The sequence below is a fragment of the Peromyscus maniculatus genome, chromosome 6 (assembly GCF_049852395.1).
Source record: "Peromyscus maniculatus bairdii isolate BWxNUB_F1_BW_parent chromosome 6, HU_Pman_BW_mat_3.1, whole genome shotgun sequence".
NCBI lineage: Eukaryota > Metazoa > Chordata > Mammalia > Rodentia > Cricetidae > Peromyscus > Peromyscus maniculatus.
The window spans coordinates 36,243,199-36,260,147 of NC_134857.1; the positions used below are offsets into that span (position 1 = coordinate 36,243,199).

General features: G+C 43.7%; 1 long non-coding RNA gene across 1 annotated transcript in view; it reads left to right on the forward strand.

Moving 5' to 3' along the window:
* The window catches only part of LOC143273730 (uncharacterized), a 72,047-nt gene that overhangs the window by 24,126 nt on the left and 30,972 nt on the right, over positions 1-16,949 (forward strand). Inside the window, exon 2 of the long non-coding RNA XR_013051918.1 lies at positions 10,553-10,639. This is a non-coding gene — a long non-coding RNA (uncharacterized LOC143273730). The remainder of the gene's footprint in view (positions 1-10,552; positions 10,640-16,949) is intronic.

The window sequence follows — 16,949 nt, forward strand, 5'->3', positions numbered from 1 at the left end:
CTAAGCAAGTAGAGAGCACACGGCAGTGGGAGCAGCAGTACTAACATCCCCTGCCTCCTGACACTTGGCAATGGTGCAGGATCTTTTTCTAATATAAAAATGGTTGAATTGGAACACTTCAACTATCATTTCTCTTTATTCTCTTTATCCATTTGTTCATTAAATCTCACTCAAATCCTTCATTCTTGTTATCTGGGATATTTTCAAATTAAGATGTTACCCTCTTTATCTGTTGTGATTAAGAATGTCAAAGGCCCACAGGTAGCTCATTCCTTGCTTTCAAATGTGTGTATGCATTTTGTTTTCTGGCTTTTAGATACATCCTTTCTTTGCTGCCAAGGCCTCCAGCCCTTAAAACAAACCAATAAAACCAATTGCCGAAAGAAATTAAAATTAAAACAAGCTAGTTGGAAATTAATTTTCATTTTGAGCAAAATGTAAGCAGAGCCTTAAAATTCAATGTGTTGTACAAGGCACATCGCTGGAAGTGGCCTCTCCTCCCCTGTTCCTGATTTTCACTGCCGGAGGCTGCCCCTGTCCTGATGCTTTCTTTCTACTCCCCTTTATGTATCCAAATGTCACGTTGCCTCTGATGGTTTTGAGTTTTTAGTTTCAGATATTTATTTTTAAACCATCCTTATCTACAAAGACCTTTATCATCCTTCCCTACTGATGAGATCATTTTAATGATTAAAAACAATTTATCTTTGCCTCTTAAAGATATCACTCCATTGTCCTCTAGCTCTGAGTTGCTCCAAAGACTGATGGTTCTTTGATCCTTGGTTCCTTTGATTTTGATTTTGTTTTTTAACTCTGAGTAATTTTTGTAATTATCTCTCGAGTGCAGAGTTCTGGAATTTTCCCTGTGCTGTGTTTTCATAAAAGTCTGTTTTTGTGGAGCCAGGTCCAGGGATTCCCTGTCTTCTATGTTGTGTAGGTATTGGCCCTTGACTTTTCCCGTAATTTGTATTTGCTTTTTAATTTTGCTTCTACTTTCTAAGAAATTTCTTCAGCTTTGTTCTTCATTTTTTTTTAAGTTTCCTGCCCTTGCTACAATTCTTTGGATTCTTTTATTTTATCAGAAGGGCCCTCAAGAGGAGACACAAGCAGTGTACAGTCAGTTTCTGAGGAGAAGACACACAATTTTGTGGACAAGCAACCAATAGACGCACATGTCCAGTCCCAGCTTGATCTGACTTCCCAGTCTCACGTCACCTGCTACAGTGAAGGGAGCTTCTGGGGGGTCCCTTATCTACCTCCTTGGAGCCCCTCAGGAAGAATATCCACAGTGCAGCCGGCAGGGTGGCTTCAGGAGCCTCCTAATGCCACAGAATATGGGGTAGACCAAAGAAGGGGTTAATGGCGCCATCCATCTGCCTCAGGGCCCACCAACTGTTCTCTGTTGCAGTTAGTCTCTGGGATGTGCTCACAGGATCAGCGCAAGCCTCCTGTCAGACCAGCCCAGAAGGCCCTGCAGCCACCTCCCTCGGGCTGTCCTCCATCTCCTTTGTCTTTCTCCATGACCAGCTCCCCACTGATGGCCTCCCTTCACCACTCCCTGTCGTTCTGGATTACCAGGCTGCCTGTGGTGGAATCCAACAACTCAAGCTTTTGATGGTCAAAGCCACAGCTTATTAGTCTCTACTAAACATAGTAAATGATATTTTCTTTTGCCAAAATTATTACATGTATATTTATCATTTTTTGAGGAAAGTATAATCAAAGCAGTATCAAGATTCAAGGGCAACGTAATGCTTCCTTTGCTAACACCCAGAGTGTTTCAGGAAATTTGTCCAAACGTCAAAGAAAATGTCATCCCATTTTCAGATGAAGGACATGATGTTTTTGTTTCTTTCTCTCTTTGAAATGCCATTGAGAGTTTGGAATAATGTTCTGTTTCTGGCATATTCTCTGCTCTTTCTTGGATTGCTTTGGCTATTGGAAACAGTCCCCATGAGTGTGTGTGTGTACTAACTGCAGGAATTTCTCAGAGGCAGGTGTTATGGTGGTATGACCTGGTTGTAGAACACCTCAACATTCCGCAACTGTGCATTCTCTCTCGCTTGGTCTGGTTGGTGTCCCCCAAAAGGGATCCTCTGTTCTGCACAAAAAGGAATGGAGAATGAGAGGGCTAGTGTTTCCTCAGAGCTGGTGGGGAAATATGTTGGCTTCCCTTTTCTTCATAAAAACATTGCACAGCTTCTCTGGATTTCAGCAACCCAGCCCAGCGTTCGATTTCAAGCAGAAAATGTGAGTCTTTTGCCAGCTCGGGAGAGGGACAGCTGTCCAGCTGAGTGGGGTAAGAGGCAGGACCTGGGAGAGTTTGATACTTGGGTGGCCTGATTTCACCCGAAGCTCCCTCCTGAGTGTGGCCTCGCCCTCCAAGGTGCAGAGTCCTTCCAGTTCTGTGCCTTTTAGAGACTCTGCCATTTGGAGGAGGACCTTGTCACTGGCTCTGTCTGCTTTCTGCTGTTCTGTGATGACCTTGCTGCTGGCTTTGTCTGCTCCAGCCCTGATGTTGTCTTCTTCCAGCTCACCCAGGCATCCCTCCCCCATCCAGTCTCCAGCTTCCAAAATGTGATAGCTGACACCTCTTCTCTTCTGCTTGGTCTTTGCCATTCGTTCTCTAAAAACTCCCTTTCCCACCGCGTTAGTACAGTTTCAGGAGAAAACTCACTGGTTCACCCTACCGTGTTTCTCTCCCGTATTTTCCATAGTCATTTTCTTACCCTGTCTTCATCTCACCAGGACTCTTATCTGGGCTCTAGCCTCAGTAAACCTGGATTTCTGTCAATAAACTCTCAGCTCTGTCTACAATCACACACCATCTGTTTTTTTTTTTTTTTTTCTTTTACACGGTGCTTTCTTGGGTGTTCTATGGACTATACTGCTCCTTTTAGGGTGTCTCCAGGGGCTCCCGGTAATTTAGATAACAAAATTCTGCCTAATCAGCTCAAGCTGCATCAATCCATCCCCCCACCTTCTTTGGCTAATTGTCGTAAAATAACCAAAATTGAGGACACGTGTCTCAGCATCCTGGGGCAGCACAAAGATGGTGACCATAGCTGTACTTTCCACGTCATTGTCTACTGCACATGGTATCAGTGCTCACGTGCAATAGAAGAGCTTCTGTCATCCTTCCGTTTACATTGCCTGTCACACAGTTGGCCAAATCTAGATCATGTAATTAATCAGCTTACTTAGCTTTGCAGAAATCAGGGCATATAATTTCCACTGATTATTTTTCTGTGTAGGATAGAAATAAAACCCACTTATTAGTGGTTGTTTGCATGAAAAGATATTAATTTGAGGCTTAAGATAGGGCACAATGGTGGAAAGCACTTGCTGCTCTTTCGGGGGACACAGGTTCAATTCCCAGCACCCACACAATAGCTCACAAACATCTGTAACTCCAGTTCCAAGGGATCTGGTGCCCTCTTCTGGCCCCCGCTGCCACTGCACACATAAGTAAATACATGGAGGTGAAATGCCTGTACTACAGAAAGATTTAAAATGAATATTAAAAAAGATATTAACTGAATGAAATACAGTTGAATTTATATATTTTATAATATATATTTTGAGTTTGATAAACTCATAGAAAAGAGAGTTACCTGTAGTTGTGAGGATAATTTAATAACATCATGATTTAAAGATGTTAAAGTTTCTACCTTCAAGCCTGATTTACTCAAGTCATTTTTTATAGTAATTTCAGAATAGCAATGTGCATTTTAAGAAAAGCAGCTTTTTCTTAATTGTGTGAGGACTTTCCTCCATAAGAAACTATGCTCCAAATTTTTCTAAAACATCAACTGTATCACATCCAGTCTTGCTACAATAGACAGGAACATTATTTACCGAATACCTGAAGCAGCTGTTCCGAAAATGCATTTCCTGTGTGGTGCATGCCCTTACCGTGTTCAGCCACAGCCACCTGAGCAGTCTTAGAATGTGGAGTTAAAGTTTAATCAGGCCTTGTTGATAAGCCCAGGCTGGAGAGTGGACCGACCTGCTCAACCTGTTCTTAGTGCTATGCAGTTCAGAAGGGTCTGGCCAGCCAGACTCCACTATGCTCCCAGAGTGCCCGGGTATTCTCCTGTTCCTAGTTTTTAGTCACTCTGCTTTTGAGGACACCCATTCAGAGACCTTCTAAATCCATCTACTAAATTATATGTTGACACCTGTGAAGTTTAAGTTTATCATGATTTTCACACTCATAAAATAATCCACATATTTTCCTTATTTTTAATGTATTTCTTTCTTCCCTTTTCTTTTTCTTTTTTCTTTTTTTAAATTTTTTGGGTAGGGGGGCAGTAGCTAGACTGGCCTGGAACTCACAGTAATCCTCTTGTCTCAGCCTCCCAGGTATAGGATCATGCCTGACTTTTAGATTTTATAGGATTTTTGAGAGTTTTATTTGAGCAATTATAGATGACAAAAAATTGTGTGTGACTACTATTTGTCTCTCTGATATACTGCCATTTAACCAGACTTGTCAAGAGGAAAAATCCTGACAATAAATCTTGAGAAAATAGAGACAGCAAGACAACCAAAATGGAAATATCTATTATATCACACATCGCCCCCCAGCATGCACCCCCCCCCACCAAGAGTTTAAATGTCTTGGTCTTTAATTTGCCATAAGCTAATACTGAGTGAATTCATTGAAAGCGTCTAAAGAAAGAGCTACTGATGACTATTTTTTTTTAATTTTATGTATTTTTTATGTACACAGAAGAGGGCGCCAGATCTCATTACAGACAGTTGTGAGCCACCGTGTGGGTGCTGAGAATTGAACTCAGGACCTCTAGAAGAGCAAGCAGTCAGTGCTCTTAACCTCTGAGCCATCTCTCCAGCCCCTGATAACTATTCTTATTAACAGTTTTTACACATTATCATTTGCAATTCTAAAAGATAAGTCACAGGATACATATAATTTTAATTCCCTAGACACTTAAACCCAAGCTTGCTCCTCGTATGGGTTACTTTTCTATTGTGGTAGTAAAACACCACGACCAAGGCAATTCATGGAAGAAAGCCTTTGATTGGACTCAGCGTTCCCAAGGATTGGGACCGTGAGGACTAGATGCTCCGTCCGCGATATCGCGATGGCTGCAGGGAAGGCATGGTGGCAGGAGCAGCTGAGATCTCACGTCTCAGCAAGCAGGACACAGAGAGAAGTAGGTTCAAAATGACATCTTTTGCTAGCTCAAGTGGTCTCCCCTCACACCTCCAACAAGGCCACACCTCCTAACTGTTCCCAGTTAGTTCCCCTGTCTGGGGAACAAATACTCCGATACGAGCCTGTGGGGCCATTCTCACTCAGACCACCTCACTCCCCACAATGATCCCGTGATAATGCTGAGACTTGCTTCGTGTCTGAACATGGGCACATCAGCAAATGAACAAAACAAATAGACGCGCAGATCCCCACGGTGTGGCAAGTGGTGGTGGTCTCCAAAGGAAACCGAGAAATGGCTGCTTCCTCTTCAAGGTTCTCCACAAGAAGATTTGGGAATCAAGAAGGATTAAGTCTACCCTCAGCTACGGGGTGTATCATGCTTTATATCTTGTTTGTAGATTTGCGGGCAGAGGAAAAGGCAAGACATGCTTGATTTATTCTTATGACATGCCTCACTCTAATAAATCACTGCTTGGAGCTAATTGAGTAATGGGGTATGGAAAGCCCAGGAGTCTTTAGGGTGCTTCCCCTAATACCAAGCCTCATAGATGCCAGTCTCTGCCAACTTGAGCCCTACCTTAGTTACTTATGATGAACCTCTGCTACAGACATTTGGTTTTGGTGTATTTCCAGAGGAACCAATAAAGAACCATCTGCTTAGTATTTCTAAGTTCTCCACCACAAATGTCCAAGCCTTCTCAGGTTGATGTTGAAGTCCAGGGGTGGGAAGGTCCTGTGAGTTATGAAGTGTAGTCTCTGGAATCCACCAGATGTTGTTACAGGAGACATGTAATGACCTTCAGGGGACTCAAGACGTGCATTGTGTGTTCTGAGGAAGGCAGGAACTTCTTGTCAGCTTACCCAGGGTGTATATATACCTCTTCTGTGTCTTCAAAGACATTGCTCCCAAGGTGATATTATGCTTTCTTGTCTGAGTGTCTAGGAATCATCCTATCTCAATTCCACTTACATTATTCATCCCAAATTCCCCATAGATCTCTGATATCTGCAAGGAAGAGTGGTAAGTTTACTGCTTACTAGTTGGCCTTTGCCTGGACCTGATTTCCTGTTTGAGGAATATGTGTAGAGGGCCTTCTCTAAGTCCTTAGTGGACTTCCACAAATGCATTTTTATATTGATGCTGCTATCTCCTTGACCACGAGCAGGGTGCACAGGTTTTGAATTTTCAGTCTGCTGTGTGACTAACAATGGACGTGAGTGTATGGAGAAAGGATGAAAGCCAGATGTGGTACTTCTGTGCAGTTTTTTGTTTTTTGTTTTTGTTTTGTTTTGTTTTTTTGAAACAGGGTTTCTCCATGTAGTTTTGGTGCCTGTCCTGGATCTCACTTTGTAGACCAGGCTGGTCTCAAACTCAGAGATCTGCCTGGCTCTGCCTCCCAAATGCTGGGATTAAAGGTGTGCGCCACCGCCGCCGCCGCCGCCGCCGCCGCCGCCGCCGCCGCCGCCGCCGCCGCCGCCGCCGCCGCCGCCGCCGCCGCCGCCGCCGCCGCCACCACCACCACCGCCACCTGGCTCTGTGAAGTTTTTTATTCAGCAAATATTACTTGTGTGTCTGTTGTGTGCCAGACACTGCCCTAGACTATACCATGAAACCCATATTAAGTGCGGGAACTGGATGGTTTTCAGGCTTCATCTAACTTTCTATATTTGTGTTGAGCTGAAATAAAGTTCACCGTCCATCACCCCAAGTGCAGACCCCACAGGAACAAAGAGGGATTGAAGACTGGAGCTCCCCGAGCATGAAGCAATCACATTTCATAGATCAGGTCTCAAAGAGGATAAAATCCCTAACCCCTTCCCAGGGCTGTTAATTGTCCTTAGAGAAGCTGCCACAATAGAAAGTGTGAGACCTAACTTGAAACACATGTCTTCATGTCCTCACTGATGAAACTGTAGCTTTCTTTGGAGAGCAGTCTGAACAAGATCGATGGCTTCTGAATCACTTAAGTTCTTAAAACAGTAGAACTAAAGAGGCCTTGACACCTCTATTCTGTTATTAATCTTTCGAAATTCAGGCCCATCCTGTGGAGTTCAATACTCTTTACTGTCCAAAATAGAATCACTTTCAACTTCTTCGAGCCATTTCATCACTGTGCGATCGATCGTCTGTCTGGAAACGGTGAAGAATGGTGACCCTTAGGTCTCCATCTTGCTACTGTCACCCCTATCTGTCTACTCAGTCTTTAAAAAACGACAAGATTGAGAGTGTAGAAATGGCACTGGATGGTCTTTGTAAGGGAGAAAAAGGAGAACTTATTCTAAAATCATCTTTGAGAGAGAAATGCTCACCGAAAGCTGTATGGGGTGCTGGGGAGAGTTGATATTTCAGTAACCTGGTGCCTTTGGTGATGAGACTTCATCTAGTGGGCTAGATTTGGCTATGCATGGAATAAATCAGTGGTGATGACAGTAAGCTCTGATCTGGTTCCAGGTCACCAGGAACTTGCCTCTGATGCACCAATGAAGGACAGTATCTTCCTGGAAAACCAAATAGGAAAACAGCGTCTCTGATACAGATCCTCAATGTGACATGAAAGGAAAATTCTTAAATAGATTCGAAGTGGTGACTTCATCTAAAGTAAAAATAAAAGGACGGTTAGTAATCTCTTGAATATTGTTACTAAAATAACTTGCTGCCATCTGCAGCGGCCACTGACCCCCTTCAAGAGTCCAGATAGTATTATGAGCAAGGAAAATATCCATCCCAGTGACAGATGCTTGATTTAAGCTCAGTGGTATTTATGGAGTTCATGGCCTTTGCTGTGCATCTGGCCCTTTCTTATCCCTGTCAGCCACATCCTCTCATTTCATCCCACTGTGGTAGAGTGGTTGGACTTTAGATGGGAGAATGAACCATGAAAGTGCTCTATTGGGACATGCCGATTTTCCCCAGTACAAACTAACAGCTTAAAACACCAGCCAAGATGAGGCAGCTATAAGACTGGAGGCTGAGGGTAACATTTTGGGGGTGGGAGGTGGAAAGCAAATAGAATGTACAATAAAGAAAAATAGGTGTATTGTACTCACCAATCTGTTCTCAGCCCAAGGCTGGCTTTTTGGCCTCCCAGGAAAAGCTGTCCAAAGCCACTGTATTCCCATTCTTCAATTCACTTCATCTTTAACTGACTCTTCCTTTTGGTCTTAAATATTCTTATTTTATTCAAGTTATCTTCATGGCTTTGAAAAACAGTCTCTTCAACATCATTTTGTTTTGTAATATCTGTCCAAAATATTATGCTATTAAAATGATTTGTGTTAATATATCTGTAGCATCATATATAATTATCAGTATCTGGAAAAGAAAAAGGTTGGTTTTGAACTTGCTAGGTAGCTGTGGAATGACCTTGAACTTTTGATCCTCCTGTCTCTACCTCTGGAGGCCTGGAGATCAAAACCAGGGCTTCACGCATGCAGGGTGTTGTGCTTTGTATGTGAAAAGTTGGTCCTCATCTTGTGGCATTGTTTGGGGACTCATGAACCTCCAGAAGGTGGAGCCTCATGGATAGGAGTGTACCACTGGGGGCGGGGCTTGAGGTTTTATAACCCAGCTCCACTTCCTGTCTGCCCTCTGCTTCCTGGGTATGGATAAAAGGTGATCAGCTAGCCTCCTGCTTCAGCCACCATACTCTTCCTGCCAGCTGCCACGCTTCCCACTTCTTCCCAAGTGATGGACTGTATCACTGCAACTGTAAGCTAAAAGAGTCCTTTCTCCCTTATGTTGGTTTTGTGGTGTTTTATCACAGCTGTGAGGAAGTAACTAAAACAGCACTCAAGCACTTTACCAACTGAGTGAGCCATGTCACCTCAATCACCGTGACTTGTTTTCAACTTTCCTCTGAGGAATATCTAATTACATCTTATTAAAACTCCACAAAAATAAAAGGCACTTAAAGAACAGTTTACAGTGCTGGAAAGCTCATATTTGTATATGCTCTGCTCAACAATGTTATATGGAACCTGAGATCAGTTACAGCAGAGATATCAAAATTGGTTAGCTCTACAGGGTACAGGCTTTCACCTGGATCCACAGGGTGCAGGCTTTCACCTGGATCCACAGGGTGCAGGCTTTCACCCACAGGGTGGAGGCTTTCACCTGGATCCACAGGATACAGGCTTTCACCTGGATCCACAGGATACAGGCTTTTGCCTGGATCCACAGAGCAGCCACTTAAATATTGGTGAGCACACCACTGAGACTGTTTCACCTGAGGACTTCAAAACACCACCAGAGCTTTTCAAAAGGAACCGGTGGTCACTTGAATCAGATGGTGCTGAATGGCTAAACACAAAGTGGGAGACAAGTATTTGTCAATATTTTAGTAATAGGGGTCTTGCTTCTCAGACAGAGCACTTCACTGGAGTGGTGGGGTAGGAGGCCAAAGCAGTCCATTTGAGGAACAATGGACAAATGATGAGGTGGAGATCTGAGGTAGAGTTATTTCAATAAGTCTCACTACAAAGGAACAGAAACTCAGATGGTCAAAAGCATTTTCCTGTAGTTCATTTAAGAGGCCCATCACTAATGATATGTATTATTTTTTAATTGAAATAAATTAAGCATTTACAGTATTAAAAAGCAAATGTTTATTAGAATCAATGTCATAAATCTCAAGAATAGCTTCTAATAGTGAGGTCCTCAAGGGAAAGAGACTAGACTACATTCTAAATACTTACAAACATTAAACATGGTAACCCAGCCTGGTGGCACATGCCCATAATCCTAGCAACTCAGAGGTTGGAGGGAGATAAACATGAGTTTGGGCTCAGCTGGGCTATGTAGCAAGGCCCTGTCTCAAAAACAGCAGCAGCAGCAACAACAAAATCAAACTTCTTACAAGTAGAAAGGATAGTTTTGTCGTAGCTGAAACTGAGCTGAGACCCCCTTTAATTATATTTGTATGATGATACATATTGATGTGATGAGTTTGGGGATTGAGCTGAGCCAAACAGAAAACCGGTTAAACAGTAAAAATTGGACCACATCCTAGCAATAATGACAAATATTATTGTTAGGGTAACATCCTAGCAATAATGACAAATATTATTGTTAGGGTAATAACATCCCTAAAGTTAAAATGATGAGGATAATGGCATCTCTCCAGTCTTACTGTTATCTGGAACAGTGTCAGGAACACGGGCCATCTCACTTTGCATAGGATCATGTCCAAGCCAGGAGGTGTTAACTAGCCCCGCCTTATGGATGCCTAAATAAGTAAAATGACTTCCACTGGTACACAGAGATGGGAATTAAATTCCAGAAACTTCCTAATTCTATGTGGGTCAAACTATAGAGTATGGGCTTTTCTTTTCTGGGTCAAGTGATTGGTTCTGATTTTCTTCTGATTGTAGATAATAAGACCTCAAGCATAGAAGCTGACTCTTTTCTACCATGGTCCATCACTGATCAGCATAACATCTGTCCATAATCCGTGATTAGTAAGTACATGTTACTAATGAAGAGTTATTTTAGTGATGTGGCCTGTCCCAATTTTAAAAATTACTTTCAAAGAAAATATAAGATGTGCACAGTCTTTAATCCTGGGCTGTTAAGTCAACATTCACAGAAAAAAAAAAAAAAAAGAATGAAGTTCTAAGTCTTCAAGAATGTTGCTATCGCAGCCTGCTTGGGAACTTTGCCTAAAATCTGAGTTCCACCCATCATTCCTATCTTCCTTCCCCCAACACAGCATTGCTAGAGGTTTAGCTTCTCAGATGAAATCCATTGGCAAGGAAGAGTTCAAACATTGCCTGAAATCAAAGACAAAAAGATGATTATAATGAATTAAAAAAAAAATAACCTGCGGCTGAGAACACGTCTGATACAGTTTCAAGCTTGAGTCATTCCTGTAGTCACGGCATCTGTGTGTATTAAGTTCCAATAAGATTTATGCTATTAAGTGAAATAAGTTAAGTACTATATCTGATCCAAAATACATTCTGCAGGAAAGGAGACTCCAAAGTAAGAAGAAAAGAAAGGAAAAAAAAGCCATGGTGAGCGACAGGGAAACATGAGAGGGATGCTGGGACAGACACTTTTCCCATTTGCTCAGCTAAGCTCAGCACAGCGTTTACCACAGTGTCTACTCCTGAAGACAGGAGGAATTTTGGTAATGGCTTATAATGTAGATATCCATGCCATTGTGAGGATAAGTAAGAATTAGGTTTGTAGGAAGAAATAAAAGATAATTCAGATGACCTCAAAGAGCCGAGGCAGATTCACTTAATGTCAGAAGTGACATCTCTAGTCCCAGTCAGGGACAGGACCCAGCCACTTGATGAACAGACTTGGGCAGAGCACAGGCTGTGGGCGTTAGTTAGGCTAGGGCTTCTGTAGCTCAGGATAGAGCAGGGGGAAGCTCATTAGGGACCGGAAGAGGAAGTTAGCTGCTGTCCCAAGACAAGCTGCATTTTGAGACTTCAGGGTCTCTTGTCTCTTGAGGCCGCTGCGTGCCTGGGGCTGGCAGCAGCTGCTTCTTCAGCAATCCTCAGAGAGCTGGCTTTCAGGGCCTTGGCTTTGGCAGGGTGGGGTGAAGTGGGGTTCTGTTAGCCATGGTGGAGGATTGGGGGCATCTGATGACTAAGGGATGAAGACAGAGTCTGTGGCGGCTAGTGTTGATTATGTACTTGACAGGACCTCAAGTCATCTAGACGACAGACCTCCAAGTGTGGCTAAGAAGGAGCTCCTGGAGTGGGCGGGGCAGGGGCTCCTGGAGTGGGCGGGGCAGGAGCTCCTGGAGTGGGCGGGGCAGGGGCTCCTGGAGTGGGCGGGGCAGGAGCTCCTGGAGTGGGCGGGGCAGGAGCTCCTGGAGTGGGCGGGGCAGGGGCTCCTGGAGTGGGCGGGGCAGGAGCTCCTGGAGTGGGCGGGGCAGGAGCTCCTGGAGTGGGCGGGGCAGGGGCTCCTGGAGTGGGCGGGGCAGGAGCTCCTGGAGTGGGCGGGGCAGGAGCTCCTGGAGTGGGCGGGGCAGGGGCTCCTGGAGTGGGCGGGGCAGGAGCTCCTGGAGTGGGCGGGGCAGGAGCTCCTGGAGTGGGCGGGGCAGGGGCTCCTGGAGTGGGCGGGGCAGGAGCTCCTGGAGTGGGCGGGGCAGGAGCTCCTGGAGTGGGCGGGGAAGGAGTTAGAGGGGTTACTTGGGGTGGGAGGATCCACTCTGTGAGCAGCGCCATCCTATGTGCTGGGGTCACAGTCTGAATTAGAAAGAAAATGAGCTAAGCAACATTTTTTTTTTTAATCGAAAAGAAATCTCTTTTTAAATAAAATATATTCTGATTATAGATTCCCTTCCTCCAACTCCACTGAGATCCTTCGCACATCCCCACCCACCCTAACTTGCTCTCTTACCCTATCTTGCTCTCTTACCATTAGAAAAAATAAAAATAATAAAGTAAACCAGGAAGTGGTGGTGCATGCCTTTAATCCTAACACCGGTAGATGCAGATGGATCTCTGAGTTTAAGAACAGCCTGGTCTATAGAAAGAGTTCCAAGACAGCCAGGGGTACACAGAGAAACCCTACCTTGAAAAACAAAAACAAAACAAAAGATAAAATAAAAATAAAATCAGACAAACCAGAATAGGACAAAACAAACAGAGAAAGATGCAAAAAGAAAGTGCAGAAAACACATAGAGACACACAGATGCACACAATCACACACAGAGCAATTCCATAAAAACAACACTGGTAATCATAATATATAAGCAGAAGATCTGTAAGGGAAAAACCTTAAAAAAAAAAAAAGCTCAGACAAAGCATTATGAGATCAAAAACAAAAACAAAAGTCTCCAAAAATGCCACTGGGTTTGTTTTGTGTTTTGTGTTTGGACCTGTCCTTAAGTGTGGTTGATACCCAGTGAGACTCGGTTGGAGAAAACTAATTTTTCCTTTGGAGTTAGCTTACGGGCTAAGTATGGGTGTTTGTGTCCATTTTCCCTCTCAGGGCTGGGACCCCCATCTGGCTTAGGCCTGTGCATGCTGCCACCGCCTCTGTCATATGTGGTCAGTCTTATGTCTAGAAGGCAGTATTTTCTTGTTGTCTTCATCCCCTCTGGCTCTTACAATCTTCTCTACGCCTTCTTCCACAGAATTCCCTGAGCCCTGAGCTGGGGTTGGGCGTGGTGCTGATGCAGGTACCCCTTTTAGACTGAATGTTCCAAGGTCTCTCACTCTTCTACACATTTTCCAGTTGTGGGTCTCTATTTGTCCCTATCTACTTCAGGAGCAAAATTTATAATAGATAGGAACATTACAATGTCCACCCAAACATGCCCCCTGCTTTGTGGGTGTCCTTGAAATTCCCTTCTTACACATAATAGTTATCTTAGGATTTCTATTGCTTTGATAAACACCATGACCAAAAACCATTTGGGGAGGAAAGGGTTTATTTGGCTTACACTTGTATATTGCTGTTATCATCAAAGGAAGTCAGGACAGGAACTCACACAGGGCAGGAACCTGGAGGGAGGAGCTGATAGAGAGTGCATGGAGGGGTACTGCTTACTGGCTTGCTCCCTCTAGATTACTCAGCCTGCTTTCTCTTAGAACCCAGGACCACTAGGTCAAGGATGGCCCCACCCATAGTGAACTGAACTCTCCCAGACCAATCACTAATTAAGAAAATGCCCTATAGGCTTGCCTATAGCCTGATCCTTTGTATTTACATTTCTTTTTTTTTCTTTATTAAGAAACTTTTTATTCATTTTATATACCAACCACAGATCCCCTTCATCTCTCCTTCCACACCCCCTGGCCTACCCCCCATGCCCTCCTCCAAAGGCAAGGAAGGCCTCCCATGGGGAAGTCAGCAAAGCTTGGTACATTCAAGCCCCTGCCCAAGGCTGGGCAAAGTGTCCCACCACAGGTAATGGGCTCCAAAAAACCAGCTCATGTACCAGGGATAGATCCTGATCTCACTGCCAGGGGCCCTTTAAACAGACCAAGCTACACAACTGTGTCATTTATACGGAGGACCTAGTTCAGTCCCATGCAGGCTCCACAACTGTTGGTCTAAAGTTCATGAGCTCCCACTAGCTTGGTTTGGTTGTCTCTGTAGATTTTCCCCTTCACGATCTTGAACCCCCTTGTTCATAGAATCCCTCTTCCCTCTCTTCGACTGGACTCCTGGAAGTTGGCCCGGTGCTTGGCTGTGGATCTCTGCATCTGTTTCCATCAGTTATTGGATGAAGGCTCTATAATGACAGTTAGGGTATTCATCAATCTGATTACTGGGGTAGACTAATTCAGGCACCCTCTCCACTATTGCTAGCAGTCTAAGCTTGGGTCATCCTTGTGGATTCCTGGGAACTTCCCTAGCACCAGGTTTCTCCCTATCCCCATGATGTCTCCCTCTATGGAGACATTGCTTTCATTGCTCTCCCACTCCATCCCTGTTCTAGCTCGACCATCCCGCTCCCTTATGTTCTCATCCTCCATCCCTTAACGTCTATTGCCCTCCACCCACCCACCCACCCAGTTTGCTCAGGAGATCTCATCTATTTCCCCTTTCCAGGGTGATCCATGTGTCCCCCTTAGGGTCCTCCTTGTTACCTAGCTTCTTTGGAGCCGTGGTTTGTAGTCTGGTTATCCTTTGCTTTACATCTAGTATCCACTTATGAGTGAGTACATACCATGTTTGTCTTCCTGAGTCTGAGTTACCTCACTCAGGATATTTTCCAGTTTTACTCAATTGCCTGCAAATTTCATGATGCCATTGTTTTTTACTGCTGAGTAGTATTCTATTGTATATATGTGCCACATTTTCTTTACCCATTCTTTGGTTGAGGGGCATCTAGGTTGTTTCCAGGTTCAGGCTATTATGAATAATGCTGCTGTGAACATAGTTGAGCATGTGTCCTTGTGGTATGATTAAGCATCCCTTGGATATATGCCCATGAGTGGTATCATTGGATTTTGAGGTAGATTGATTCCCAATTTTCTGAGAAACCACCATACTCATTTCCAAAGTGCTATAGCCCAATCTTAGGAAGGCATTTTCTTAATAGAGGCTCCCTGCTCTCCAATGACTCTAGCTTGTGTCAAATTGACGAAAACTAGCCAACACAGTTGTCTATTGTCTTCAGCTTTTAGGTTTAGGCACTTTAAAAGAACAAAATCAAATACTGTGGAGGTTGAGTGTATGTCAAGGAGTGATATGTGACAGTTTCCTCCAAGATAGAGGAATATTGAGAGGAAAGCTGGCTTAAGACACAGGATGTTCTAAGAGGAGGTTAAAGACTGCATCCCACAGGGAAACTTTTTAAGCTCTGGGAGAAAACAATTCAAAGGATTCAGGAAGTATCTGAAACTGACCAGACTCACTAGGTTCCTCCCCTTCCAAGCTCATATAAGTTATAAGAACTGCTGAGAGACACTCAGACAAGCTACCCTGCCTGGAAAGGATGGATACCTTCTAACCTGTGAGCTGCCTGAAGTTGTGTAGCTCATTTTTGCTGTCCAGCTTCAGTGAGCCATCACCCGTGCTGGAGTGGGCTCTGGTGATGCAGCCATCTTTGAGTCATTTCTGCTCCTTTAAGTAACCCCTCAACCATGTTCCTGTAAGTAACCTCAACAGAACTCATCCTTTCACCAAATTGGACTTTTGTTGCATTCTTACTTTGGCCTACCATTGGTTTCCTATCTGGGACAAGTAGACATTTGGTCACATATCTCCATGAATAGTGTCACACAACATAGTATGTGTGTTTACCGGTCTTAATGTGCCATCGTGAGATAATATGGACAGATCTTGGGGACGAAATGAGGGGGAAAGCTACTGAGAGAAAAAAAAAAGACCCAATAGGAGTTGGTAATCATGGGTGGGGATGGAAAACTATGTGCCACCCTGAAGGTACTCCCCTGTGAGCTTCGAAGAGAGCCACACACATTGACAACACTTCACAAATAGTAAATATCCCACAGAGCAAATTATATTTGTGAATTTGTATTGTTGGAACATTTTTCAGTTAGGGTGCCACCTACCGGAAGCAAACTTCCTCATGTGTTGGTTTTCTATCGGAAACATATATCTTCAGCTTCTGTTTAATAACTAAAGGTTGGAGGTGTATCTTGTGCCATGTCCAGGCTTTCTTTGATTTAATTTTGTGCCTGCTGAGTGTATATAGTCAAAGCTGATCTTCAAAGTGTCACACAGTTGACCCGTTCCGGTTTGGCCACGTGATTGCTGCTGTGTTATGCTAAGTGAGTGATCTGGTGGCTGCTGTGTAACAATAGATCATATTCTAAGTACAATTTAGGCTTGCACTTAATAAATAAGAATGAGTTGTTTCTCGATTAACCAGTGTCTAAATAGCCAAGTTAATCAGCGTTAACCACACTAAGGATCATTCAGAAATATTGTTTTGATATTGCTATGACCCAAGAGTCATTTTGACTTAAACACATGGCTGTCAGGTAGTGGTCAGTCTTAATTTTGGAACAGGGTCACAGAGGAACAATGGCCACATATTTGTTTTGCAGTCGTGACTTTATCCCGGAATATGTGGAAATCTCTGACACTCAGAGGAATCCTGTAAAAAGGTAGTAGTCTTAGAAATGAGAAAGTTAACTGAAAAAAACCCCACTATTAGTCAAATGAATAGAAGAAAATGTTTTGTAGACAACTAAATTGCATTTTTTGTGTTAATTCTTAGAAATTGAGACAAAAAGCATTCTTAAACATTGCCCTGAAGGTCTACCAACAGGGAGTCATTGCAATAAAACGCAAGAATTTGGAGGCAAGGCCTCCCCACACCACCC